At 38.2% G+C, this 12,665-nt stretch overlaps 1 protein-coding gene; it reads right to left on the bottom strand.

Moving 5' to 3' along the window:
- Positions 1-12,665, bottom strand: part of LOC309496537 (uncharacterized protein) — a 134,672-nt gene that overhangs the window by 95,167 nt on the left and 26,840 nt on the right.

A 12,665-nucleotide genomic window follows, 5' to 3' on the forward strand; every position in this document is an offset into this window, starting at 1 on the left:
TCCGTGTTTGAGGTGATTCAAGCGAGTCGACACAGTGAATCATTCTGTGTAGCTCTGATTGATTCAGTTGACCATTGAGTTTCAAAAGCTCCGTTTCTCTCATCACTACTTGCAAGTAGCGGGATTCATGTTTATAATAAACTAATTCACGATGTAGGGTGCGAAATGAGACACACCTTTTCTGCTACTCATGTATGGATTTGCTTAACTTGCACAAAAAACGTTCAATAATGTTATATAACTCATTTTAATGTTACATTCAATATGAATTAACTTATTTTACATAACCTGTAAAAGATATTACATTGATTCACCAGTTTGCATTCATTTAAACACTTTAAAATGCTTAAAACAAACCTTTCTTCAGCCGAATCACAACATATGCAGGAGCGCGGCGCAGCCTTATGACGTCATACCTCCACTCCAAAATAAAAGTCCTGAAAACAAAAGCGGCGTTGGTGAAATGCACATTTAAATTAATATTAATCACTAATAACTACCACTTAAAAAGTCTAAACTACATCGACTATGTGAGATTCTGTAAATGGCACTAATAACACTAATGTTTGAGAGCAGAAAACATTTACAAGGAGTGGGCAACTGTTTTCAGTAACAAACCAATTATTTCTAATTATTTCCATTTTTTGTGTGTGTGGAAACTAAAGATTGACAAACCGTTATTATTTTTGATAAAGCTCTAATTAAAAAAAAAACCAGGCCACGGACTAAAAAAATGCAACAACTATTGGGTAACATTTTATCAATTGTTATACACAATTTTATCAATTGTGCAAAATCAATGCAATTGTGCACAATTAAATAACAAAAATAATTTATTTTTAATTAAATTGATTGTGTGTGTCTGCTTTATTTTCCTTATAGTGGATGAGTGTGGTGGAAATCTCTCACTGTTTTACAAACATGAACAACATTTATATAATTTTTTGGCAACACTTTACAATAAGGTTTTATTAGTTACATTAGTTAACTACTTTAGTTAACATGAACTAAGAATGAACAATTCTTCAGCAGTAATTAATCTTAGTTAATATTAATTTCAACATTCTTAGAATCAAATGCACTGTGAACTAACATGAACAAACAATGAACAGCTGTATTGTTAATAACCAACATTAACAAAGATAAATAAATACTGTACAGGCTCTGCACCTCCTCACAACTCCAAGTTTGTCTGCGAGCTGACATGAGGCTCAGGTGCTTAAGTGTAAACCATAGACATACATAATAAAGGCTCATGTCTCGTCTGCGCTGCTGGCCAATGGAGGTCGACGTCTGCACCTGGCAGCCATCTTGCCACAGTCAGCTCGCTCACTCGTAACAATGGGTTTCATTCATGAAACACGAGCAGAACGAATTTTTGTGTAAATCGTGTGTAAAGTGGTTCTGACGTAAATTTTCGGATTCATTAAAATGTTCGTATTTTCCAAATGTTAGTTGGTACGAAAGAAACCTACACCTGCTCCCAGCCACGCGTAAATAGTGCCATCCGAACGTTTTGCTCATTAATAAGGCTGCATTTTAATTCACCTTAATCAGTTACATATTTATACAGCATTTTGAAAAAATATTATATATAGTAATTACATACGTTTTTTCTTTTTACTTTTATTACGAGAGCCAGTAATAGCATCTGCAAACGGAACACAAGTCCGCAAGTCTTTTTTATATATTTTTTTTATATTCAAGCTGTTTATTCATTTATTCATTTTTTTCCGCAAGTCCGCAAGTCACAAGTGTTGCAGCCAAGCTTCATGTCGAACCATTTTCTTTTCACTTCTGGGACTGTTCGATTAACAGATGAAACTCCATTAACTGCATCTGTAATATGCTGCCAAGCATTTTTACCTAAAGCATTTAGGTAAAAGCATTATTATCTAAAAAATCCTTTTTTTTTAGGACCTGATACGCCACTATGTACGCTTGAAAATAAAATGTGGCGTTTTGAATGAACTTCTGATAATAAAACTTCAATTTCTGCATCTGAGAAATTTCTCTTCTTCATTTGCTTTTGAGAAGACATGTTGAAATCCTTCGTTTCGTGTCATAATATGATGCCCATATATAGTTGTCAGTCGGTTTTAATGGGAGGGATTTATGGTAATTGAGAATGAGCGTGCACGCGCGTCCCATTTACGACTGATTGGAATTCATTAACCCACACACACATTTCACTATCAAATCTGACGTTTACGAAGTATTTGTGAATCAGGAGAAGAATTTTCGGGAATGTCTCTTTACGCGCAAATCACTCACATATTTACTCGTATATTTACGAATGTTTCATGAATGAGACCCATTGTGTTTTAATGGTGCATGTACTTTTTAAATAACCATAAGTTGCTCAATTTTCTACCGATTTTTAAACGATTTGGTTTGTTATAAACGTCAGAGATGTAGTTATGACACTGCATACTTATAAATAATTATAACCATGGACTTCCATATGAAAATAACATTGAACAGAACAGATAGTACACAAAGTATTTATGTTAAATCAATATATAGGCTACTAAAACTCAGTGTACAGAATGGCAACATGATATATATATATATATATATATATATATATATATATACGCTCTCTTTTTGTACCTGCCGATATGAGGAGCTTGCTGATGGCTGAGGCTACCCACTGCAGTCAGCGTTCTTAGATCTCGAGTGACGAGGGAGATACTGTTTGAAGGCCGCATTTCAAAGATCAGAGTTATGCGCAGTTGCCTAAATTCCCTGTCTATATGGAAGATACCTTGGTTCCTGTCCCAAGGCCCAGTGTTGGGAGCACCATGTTGCCAAAAAATCGTTTCGACAGACGCATCACTCACAGGCTGTGGTGCGGAAACGGAAGGCATGTTTTCGAGAGGCCTTTGGCAGGACCATCATCGTTCCTGGCACACAAATTGCCTAGAGATGTTGGCTGTTTTCAGGGAGAGCTTCATCCCAGGCCTCAGGGGCAATCACGTTCTTGTACGGGCAGACAACGTGTCGATTGCCTAAGAGCAATGTACATCCCCAGGGACCAGAATCGGGGAGCCGACATCCTGTCGAGGCAGGGGCTGTGGCCCATGGAATGGAGACTTCACCACAAGGTGGTGATGTCAATATACGAGAAGCTTGGCCCAGTGGAACTGGAACTTTTTGCTTCTCAAGAGACGACCCACTGTCCTCTGTGGTTCTCTTTAACCCTCTGGAGTCTGAGCGTTTTTTTGGGCCCTGGGGGTGTTCTGACATGCCTTGACATTTGTGCTTTTTTCAGTTGCTTATAAACATATTAATGGCAAAGGTGTAAATTCACTCTATATAGCACAAACAGGACTACAATAATATGTGAGCCACATGTATGTACATGTTTTCATTTTTGAGAGAATAATGTTTATGCGTGGTTATCGAAAAAACTAAAAATTAAAATTTTTGAAATAAGACCACAAAACACATACTAAATATGTGGCAATAAGACTTTTGACTTATGGATGTCGTCGCCTATAGTTTTTTCTTCAAAATTATGTGAAAATAGTCTTGCTTTATCGTTCACATAAAACCATACATTGATTTAAATTGATGTAAACAGGTTTTGCTTGGAAAGCCAATATGCGAGGGGGCGTGAACGAGGAGTGGTTTACACCTTAGAATACAATGTCCCACCCACTCTGCATAATGATGAGCCATTCACTCAGGTGTGACACTGACTGAGCCACAATGAAAGGACAAAAGATATATTTAGAAGAAGACTTATATTGACCATTTAAGATTTTGCTTACATCTATCTTGTAAATATGTTTTGCTATTTTATTAAAATGGTTACAATTACAACAATAATTACAATTTCAACAATATTTCAAGTGTACTCTTTCTTTGTAAAAAAAAATGATTATAGGCCCTACATTTTATCTATGTATTCATTAGTTTGAATATAACCAACATTGGAACAGCTAACATCTTAGTTGATGACTTTATTTTTGACAAAAATCGTATTTTATATATAGAAATGGCTAAACAAAAGCTTATTTGATGTGGCAGTATATTCTACAGTAAAAACTGTACCCAAATCTACTAAACAAAATGTTGTCTTTCATATTTCGTCTGACTGTAACGTTGTTTTCATGAAATATTAGGGCATATTGTTAATTTGCAGTTTAATACGTTGCTTACAAATAGCCTACATTTTATTTCAACATTCAGTCGATGTTTACTTATCTCAGTATAGCAATACAGTTTGCTAAAACATCATCATTCATTCACACACGCGATTTAAATTTAAACTGTCTTTGCCAGCTGTGGTAAACAGCGCGCATCTCTGCCGTTTATTCATTCATAAACAGAAACCCACGTGAAGAAATTCACGTGAGAAGGAAAAAACTTACTTGTATTCCTCAGCTCGCTCCTCGATATACCCGCACTTCTGAGGGACATTTTCGATTAGTATTATTCCTCACAGCGCTGCAAGACGGTGTAAACAATGATCTAAATAAACGTGTGTGTTTTCTCGAGCTGATGGGGGCGTTCACAGGATTGCCTCAGCCATTTGCGTTTGAATAGCGCGCGCTCTCCGTGGGCGGGGCCGATTATAACGTAATGAGATGAGATGAGCTCGACTGGAATCGCTCTCTTTTAATACAGATTTCACAAGATGAGAATAATTGTTTTTTTATATAAATGACTTCATTTAAAAGAAGAGAATTCAAGCTTCATGCCTGTCTGTCTGTATGTCTGTTTGACTGAGTATTCGCTGAGTTATTGTTAATTTTCGGACACGTTTCAGAATGGACTTCACTGGCAGAGAGAAGGCAGAACTCGCTTCGTGTTTATTTTTCTTTATTTGGCAAAAAGCACAACACTTTGTTTTTATTGTGAGTATACACAAAAATAATACACATTTAACAGAATCGATTGATGTATGAAACTCCTATGGAAAATCAAAGTCAACAGAGTATTTATGAGTTTCTTTTACACTAATAAAAAAAAAGCGAGCTGGTATCGCCGGCGATACCGTAGACCTCAGGGGGTTAAACCATCCAGCCCCACTGGTGCAGGCATAGCAGATGTGGCATCTGTACGCATTTCCGCCGATTGTTCTGCTCCCGGGAGTCCTGAGAAGGGTCTGACAGGATGGGGTCAGTCTACTACCGAGTATGGTTCACATATATAGTATTGCTCCTGGAGGGCGGTAGATGGTGGGAGAGATGCCCATCAGGAGGGACCTGCTTTATTAGGCAGAGGGCTCATATTCCACCCTTATCCAGAGCTGTGGGTCTGGCCCCTAAGGGGGCCCAGTACCTAGAAGCTGGTCTGTCGGCAGTGGTCGAGACCATACTCAGCTCCAGAGCTCCATCCACAAGGAAATTGTATGGCCTGAAATGGAGGGTTTTCACTAGGGATGCACCGAATCCAGGATTCGGATTTAGCCGAATATTGGGCTTTTTGACGGGGTTCGGTTTCTGCCAAAACGTAGAATTTTTTCCACCGAACCGAACCCTAGGCTTGCACTACGCGCATTACGCTGGTCGACGTCACACCGCCGTTGATTATGGGAAGGTGTTTATGAAGGTGGACCGTTCGAATGCAGTAGGCTGTGAGAATGTGAAAATGGAACTCATGAGCAGAAAAAGTGTTGTTTGGCAGTACTTTAAGTCAAAAGAAGGCGATTCCAGTCGAGCTACATGTTCACTTTGCAATGCCGATTTGTCTCGTGGTGGCAAGGACCCTAAACAATACACCACATCGCCGCTGTTAAAACATTTGCGTATAAAACTTCCGAAAGAATATGAGTTGTGCATGAAGAAATCTACAGACAGCAGCCAAAATGCAGCAACTTCAGGTACGGCAAAGGAAGGACAGTCACAGCTAAAAACTTGTGTCAACCAGACGACCATTACCAGCTTTGCTAGCCCTACACCGAACAAACAGTGGGCCTCATATCACACACGAGCCAAAACCATTCATGCAGCAATTGGGAAAATGATAGCCATTGACTTGCAGCCCTATAGCATAGTGGAAGACACTGGATTCAACAAGCTACTACATCTGCTTGAGCCACGTTACAAAATCCCCTCCAGGCGTTTTTCTGCTGACAAAATCATCCCTGAAATGCACGAGTCCATCACTTCCCGCATAAAAGCACACGTTGCCGAAGCACATGCTTTTGCATTTATGTGGCATATGGACTTGTGAGTACACTACACAGTCCTACATCAGTGTGACCTCACATTGGATTGATGCTGATTTTAAGCGCACACATGCTGTTCTTTGATGTGAAGCATTCGATGGAAGGCACACCGCATTAAACATTGCAGATGCACTGCAATAAATTATCAGAGCGTTGGACATACCTGTTAACAAGTGTCACCTGGTCTTGAGGGACAATGCTGCAAACATGCGGAAAGCCATGTCCGAGGCAGGGGTTCCAAGTGTTGGCTGTTTTGCACACACGCTCCAGTTGTGCATCCACGACAGTCTTTTATCACAACAAAGTGTCTCTGACATGATCGCACTGGCCAGGAAAACTGTTGGTCACTTTAAGCACTCTTCAAGTGCTAAATCAAGGCTTTCTGCTCTACAGCAGGAGTTGGGGCTACCAAATCACCATTTAATCCAGGACGTGTCAACACGATGGAATTCGACATATCTGATGTTTGATCGTTTAACAGAACAAAAACGTGCCGCAAATATCTACGTGTCCGAGACAGATGGTATGCAACATATTCATGCACAGAGGTGGACTCTGATGGAGGATTTTCTCAAGGTGTTCAGACCCTTCGAGGAGTTGACTAGAGAAATAAGCGCAGAAAATGCATGTATATCCACTGTCCTGCCAGCTGTGATGATGTTGAAGCGCTATGTCCACAACGAAACAGACGATCATGGAATCAAGCAGATGAAAAGGGTAGATTTGCAGGATAGATTTGAGGGAAGCGAGCAGAATAGCCACTTAGTTGTGGAAACGAGTCTGGATCCCAGATACAAGGCGAAATGTTGGGTGAGTGACACAGAACAGTGTCGATCAAAGTTGCTTGTGCAGGAGGCTGTATCCCACTTATCTGAATCAGATCAAGACGCATCAGTTAGGCCTACTACTTCAGTTGAACAGCGTGAGGAGGAACAATACCCGACAGTTCGCACTAAACGACACTGTTCAGGAATCTGGAGCGGCTGGGACGATTTGTACCGCAGCAATACTGAGGCAGTCACATCGGGTGCTGACGTGGAGATAAGCGCTTTTTTCAGTGAGCCTCTGATTCCTCTTAGAGAGGATCCTCTTCAGTGGTGGAAGACAAATCAGCAGCGGTTTCCACTGCTGGCGAAAACAGCAAAGATCTACCTCTGTGCGCCACCAACTTCTGTGCCCAGTGAAAGACTTTTCAGTACCGCTGGGGACATTCGTTCCCACACTCGCAGCCGTCTGTCACCCGTTAATGCCGAGCGTCTTGTTTTTCTGAAAGGAAACTCTCATTTCATGTGAAAGGTTAGATGTGTGTGATTTTTCGTAATATTTTTCATAATATTTGGCTACTGTACTAATCGTAGCCTACTGTTATAAATGAAACAACAGCCTACTATTCATGTTTATTAAAATAAAAAAATACAAATAAAAACACTTTTCTTTGCATTGTTGCACTTTTATTGAAAGGTTTTGGTTTGCACTTGGGGGTAGCCCACTTTATTGGATTTATTGCTAATATTTTGGATATTGATTGGATCTTGAAATAGGGTAAACATAGGCCTATGGTAATTGTCAAAATCCCACTTGTCATCCTGGCATAATGATGCCTATTCTTTTTTCTTCTTTTTTTACACTTAAAATTAAATTAAATGGAAAATACACTGCTGTGGACGTTGTTTACTTAATTAATGTGTTTACTGTGTTAATGGACTGAGGATGGGAGTAGGATTCGGGATTCGGTTTCGGATTTGGCAGAATCTTAACCAGTGGATTCGGTATTTGGCCGAACCCCAAAAATCTGGATTCGGTGCATCCCTAGTTTTCACCAACTGGTGTAGAGAGTGTGCTGTGGTTCAAGTTAACTGCCATGTGGCTTCAGTGCTGGAGTTCTCCAGAATCACTTCTCTGCTGGTCTTACCACGTCCACTCTTAAGGTGTACGTGGCTGTCATTGTGGCTTTCCACACTCTTAAGTGACGGACCCTTGGGGAGGCACCAGCTGGTTGTATTGGTTCTTCCATGGTGCATGGTGAATGAGGTCTGCGACTCGACCCAGAGTCCCCACATGGGATCTAGCAGTGGTTCTCGAAGGGCTGGCTGTGGCCCCCTTCAAACCTCTGTAGTCAGCTGCAGCCAAGAACCTCACACTCAAGTTAGCATTTCTCCTAGCCATCCCTTTGCTTAAAAGAGTAGGAGATCTCCAGCCCCTCTCTATATCTCCTGAATGCTTGGAGTTTGCTCCTGGTAGAGTTAAGGCTATCTTGCATCCCAGACTGGGCTATGTGCCTAAGGTGCCTTCTAAAATGCCACGGCCTATGGTTCTGCAGGCTTTTCATCATCCACCTCATGTGACGGCGAAAGATTAGAGATTTCATCTGCTCTGCCCTGTCAGAGCGCTTAATATCTACATTCAGAAGTCATCTCAGTGGAGGAAGTCAGATCAGTTGTTGGTGTGTTTCGGGTCACCTAGCAAGGTGTTCCCTGCTTCTAAGCATAGCATCAGCAATTGGATAGTTCAAGCTATTTCTCAGGTGCGCAGTCTGCCTTCACCTTTGGCACCTTTACCACACCTATCCAACATTTCACATTCACAAGATTTTACAGTCTGGACCTCCCCTTCTACGTCGGGTGCACGAGTGCTCTCATCCTAAGTTGTGCCTGAGACAGTTTCACACTAGGGCAGGCAGGGATCATTGTGGCATAGAGGGTATTCGTTCCCCAAAGTGTCGTCATCAGTGCAGTGTCTCGTTCCCTTCTCAGGAAACAAGGGTCACAGTTGTAACTAGGGTTGTGGTTGTAACGGTATGGCGGTTTATCACGATACTGACGTACGATTATCATATCATGAACATTTGCTTAATTTTTATAATATAAAAATTAAACCAGATCTCAACTGCGCATATGCAACTTCTTTCCACTTGACTGCTTAGACTCCACCCATACATGTGCAGCGGAGAAAATGTCTGAGACAGAGGCTGCAAATTCTAATCTCTATCCCCGCCGAAAAAAAAGTAAAAATCTGCAGTGTGGGAAATCTGGGAATACTTTGAGTGTCTGAAAAACGAACGCAGGGTTTTCCTTGAAGATGAATATCTAGTTGTGTCCAGAAATGTGGACGAAGAGTAGCTCCAAAAGGAGGAAATACGTTGAACATGTTCTCCCATATTTGCGAATACCCTCCCTCTCTGCAGATAAAGTTCCATTTATAACTTAAGGCCGTATTATTTCCATGTTGCTGAGGGAATTTACATTATAAATTGTAAAGATTTCATGTAAAAAGCGCAGATGTCATGTAAAATGGATGAATTTTACATGACATTTGATAGATGGATGAATAAATCTAAACTATAGCTGTGCAATAAATCAAATCGCTATATGAGTGTGTCTATTAATATACAGTGCAAAAAAACTGCTATTCTGTAAATCTATATTCTGCTTGTTCTGCGTGTCTGTGTGAATGAGCAGCGCCATTTCGCCTAGTACATACTTAAGTATGTGTGACACTCATGGTGTTTAAAGCTTCTGCTGTCTCACTCACTATATGAGGACATGAACACATGAACATATTCAGAGTTGCTCTGAGAGAACTAAATGAGCATTTCATAATTTTATTTAAAAGAATCATCGTCAAATACACTCTAACTGAAACTCATAGTTTAGTACAACCTGTCAAAATAAAAGTTCGATTTAGCTTACAGAAATATATTACTATTGTACAACAGAATGTAGCCAACTTAAAGTTATAACAACAACAATAATAGTAAAGTTCATTTAAACATTATTTAAGAAATATATTTTTTTTGTCTGTTTCAATTTAGTAAACCTCTGTTGTGCAGATCTGCAGTCAAACAAAAGTTGTTACATTTCATCTGATTGCATTTTCAAAAATACATTTGTATTAGGCCTAAATCATAGAATCCAGACAAATTATATGTATTATATAAATAAAAAAAACATTTCATAAGACTCTATTATCTTATAATTATCTTAGATAATAAATAATAAATTAACCCTTTCACGCATAGTGGTCACTACAGTGGACAGCTATTAAAAATGCATTTTCTTGAATTTGCATGGGTTTTTATGGCAAAGTTGCACATCAGCCTCTTCATTGGACCCTGGTGCATCATCCTATAAATTGCAACCAAGTGGCAAGCCGTTGTGTTTCGATTTTTTCCCCCTCCAAACCAAGATGGCCAAGGGTCAGTCAGACATGCCAAGTTGCTCCGGAATATCCACCCATTCCTTCTATCCTAGGAGACTCTTGTAGGTAAAAAAAAATATTGCAGCATCAAGCAATATCTAATGAGTCATATCACAGTAACATTTTCCAAGTTTTGATTTTAGATTGAGAGAAAACTCTGATTAATCACATGTCCACTGTAGTGGACGTCATGCATCAACTGCTATATTTCAGCTACAATTCATAATTATAATGTGAATATTGTTTTTGAAACTTAAAACTTAAAAACTTAATCTGCAGTGACTTTTTTACTGTAAATAATGTATTATTTTACTGTAAAGAATGTAATTTTCATTGACATCGAAAAAAGTCATGTGATTACATAATGTATGACACTTGTAATGCATTACTTTATTTGTTAGATCAAAAAGTAATCTGATTTCGTAATACATGTTATTGTAATGCGTTTTTTTACTCATAACATCAAAAAGTAATCTGATTACGTAATGCATGCTACTTGTAATGCGTTTCTTTACTCATAACATCAAAAAGTAATCTGATTACATAATGCATGTTACTTGTAATGCGTTTCCTTACTCATAACATCAGAAAGTAATCTGATTATGTAGTGTGCGTTATTGTAATGCGTTTCTTTACTCATAACATCACAAAGTAATCTGATTATGTAATGCATGTTACTTGTAACACATTACTTTACTTGTAACATCAAAAAAGTAATCTGAATGCGTTATGCATGTTACTTGTAATGCATTACCCCCAACACTGATAATTTCAGATGAGATTAAAAAAAAGTATCGCTAGGTTTTCTCAGAGGAGGGCTATGATAGAAATGTGCATGTCCATCATGAACATAATCAGAATTATCAGCTAATAAGGGTAAATCTCCATACTCTGGTGCACTGGAGGGAGCATCTGAGTGGTTTCCACAGTTGTACCTTGACAGGCTGTAGAAAATTCTGATGGAATCACGTCCTCATGTTCTGATATCAAAGATACGCGAAGTGCAACTTGTATGAAGTTGTATGAAGCCTTTGCAATATTTAGCATTTCTATTTTTTGTATATATTTTATAGTTTTCACATGATTTGATATAATTGTATTAATTAGTTTGTTAAATTCACATACTTTATCTGTTTGATTATTGTCTTATTTAATACAGTATATCTTCAGTTTAAACCATAACCGCATGCTGTCCACTCAAGTGGACATCTGAAAATCTCTTTGAAAAATTTGTAAAAAAATAAAATACAAATAAATTCTTGTTTTTCATGCCCTAAGAGCAATAAAAACACATAGGAAAAAATCCTGACTGAGGTTATCATAATTCATGCATGAAAGGGTTAAGAATAAAAATAAGTTAAGGTTTTATTCATTCAATTGATTAGACATGTTTGTTCAAATGGGAAATGTGCATCTTTATTTTTTCTTTCTTATTTTTTCAAAAGGTAGACTCATACTTCCATAAAAAGTCAGTTTTCTCATTAAAAAAGTTTGTTTTAATAAACCATATGTTCAACCAAAAAAACCTATCTGTTTTCATTCAAGGGTCATTGTAGCTGATGATTATAATAATAATAATGATTGTTTAATACTGTATACCGTGAAACCGTGATATTTTCTGAGACGATTGTCATACGTGAAAATCTCATACCGTTACAAACCTAGTCGTAACCAAAGACGTTTTCCGCAACCATTCAGATCAAAAGGTTGTAAGCACTTGTTAGAGGCACGAAACTTTTTTTAGCTTTAGGTAAGTGCCTATTATCGATCAGAATTTAATTAATTTGATTAATAAATTGTTTGACTGTTTATATCGACCATAACTGTTTATATATTTTTTATATATTATTGTAACAGTCTCCCAAAAAACTTTTAAGGAGGCAAGCTACATGATAAATTTAAGGGAGGGACCCACCGACCAGATTTTCAATCAACCCTAGTGCTAAAACTCTAACTTATAAGACACATGGCACAAAAGAAAATATAGTTTATATGAAAAGACACACACACAAAAAACGCATTGACAAAAAAAACCAAAATATATATATATATATAAAAATCCTACCAACACAAAAACCCAAAGTCATACAAATGATTTCTGTCACTCTTGTTTGCAAATGGGGGAAAGAGAGAAACCCTTATCTGACCATTGTCCTAATGTCCATTGTCATAATCAAAACATCTTGAAAAGTAATGTCAGTTGAGCTTGTTACAGAGATGTGGATAAATTATATATTTATATTTATACATTGAACAAAATTATAAACGCAACACTTTTGTTTTTGCC

Source organism: Leuciscus leuciscus (assembly GCF_965113295.1).
Source record: "Leuciscus leuciscus genome assembly, chromosome: 4".
NCBI lineage: Eukaryota > Metazoa > Chordata > Actinopteri > Cypriniformes > Leuciscidae > Leuciscus > Leuciscus leuciscus.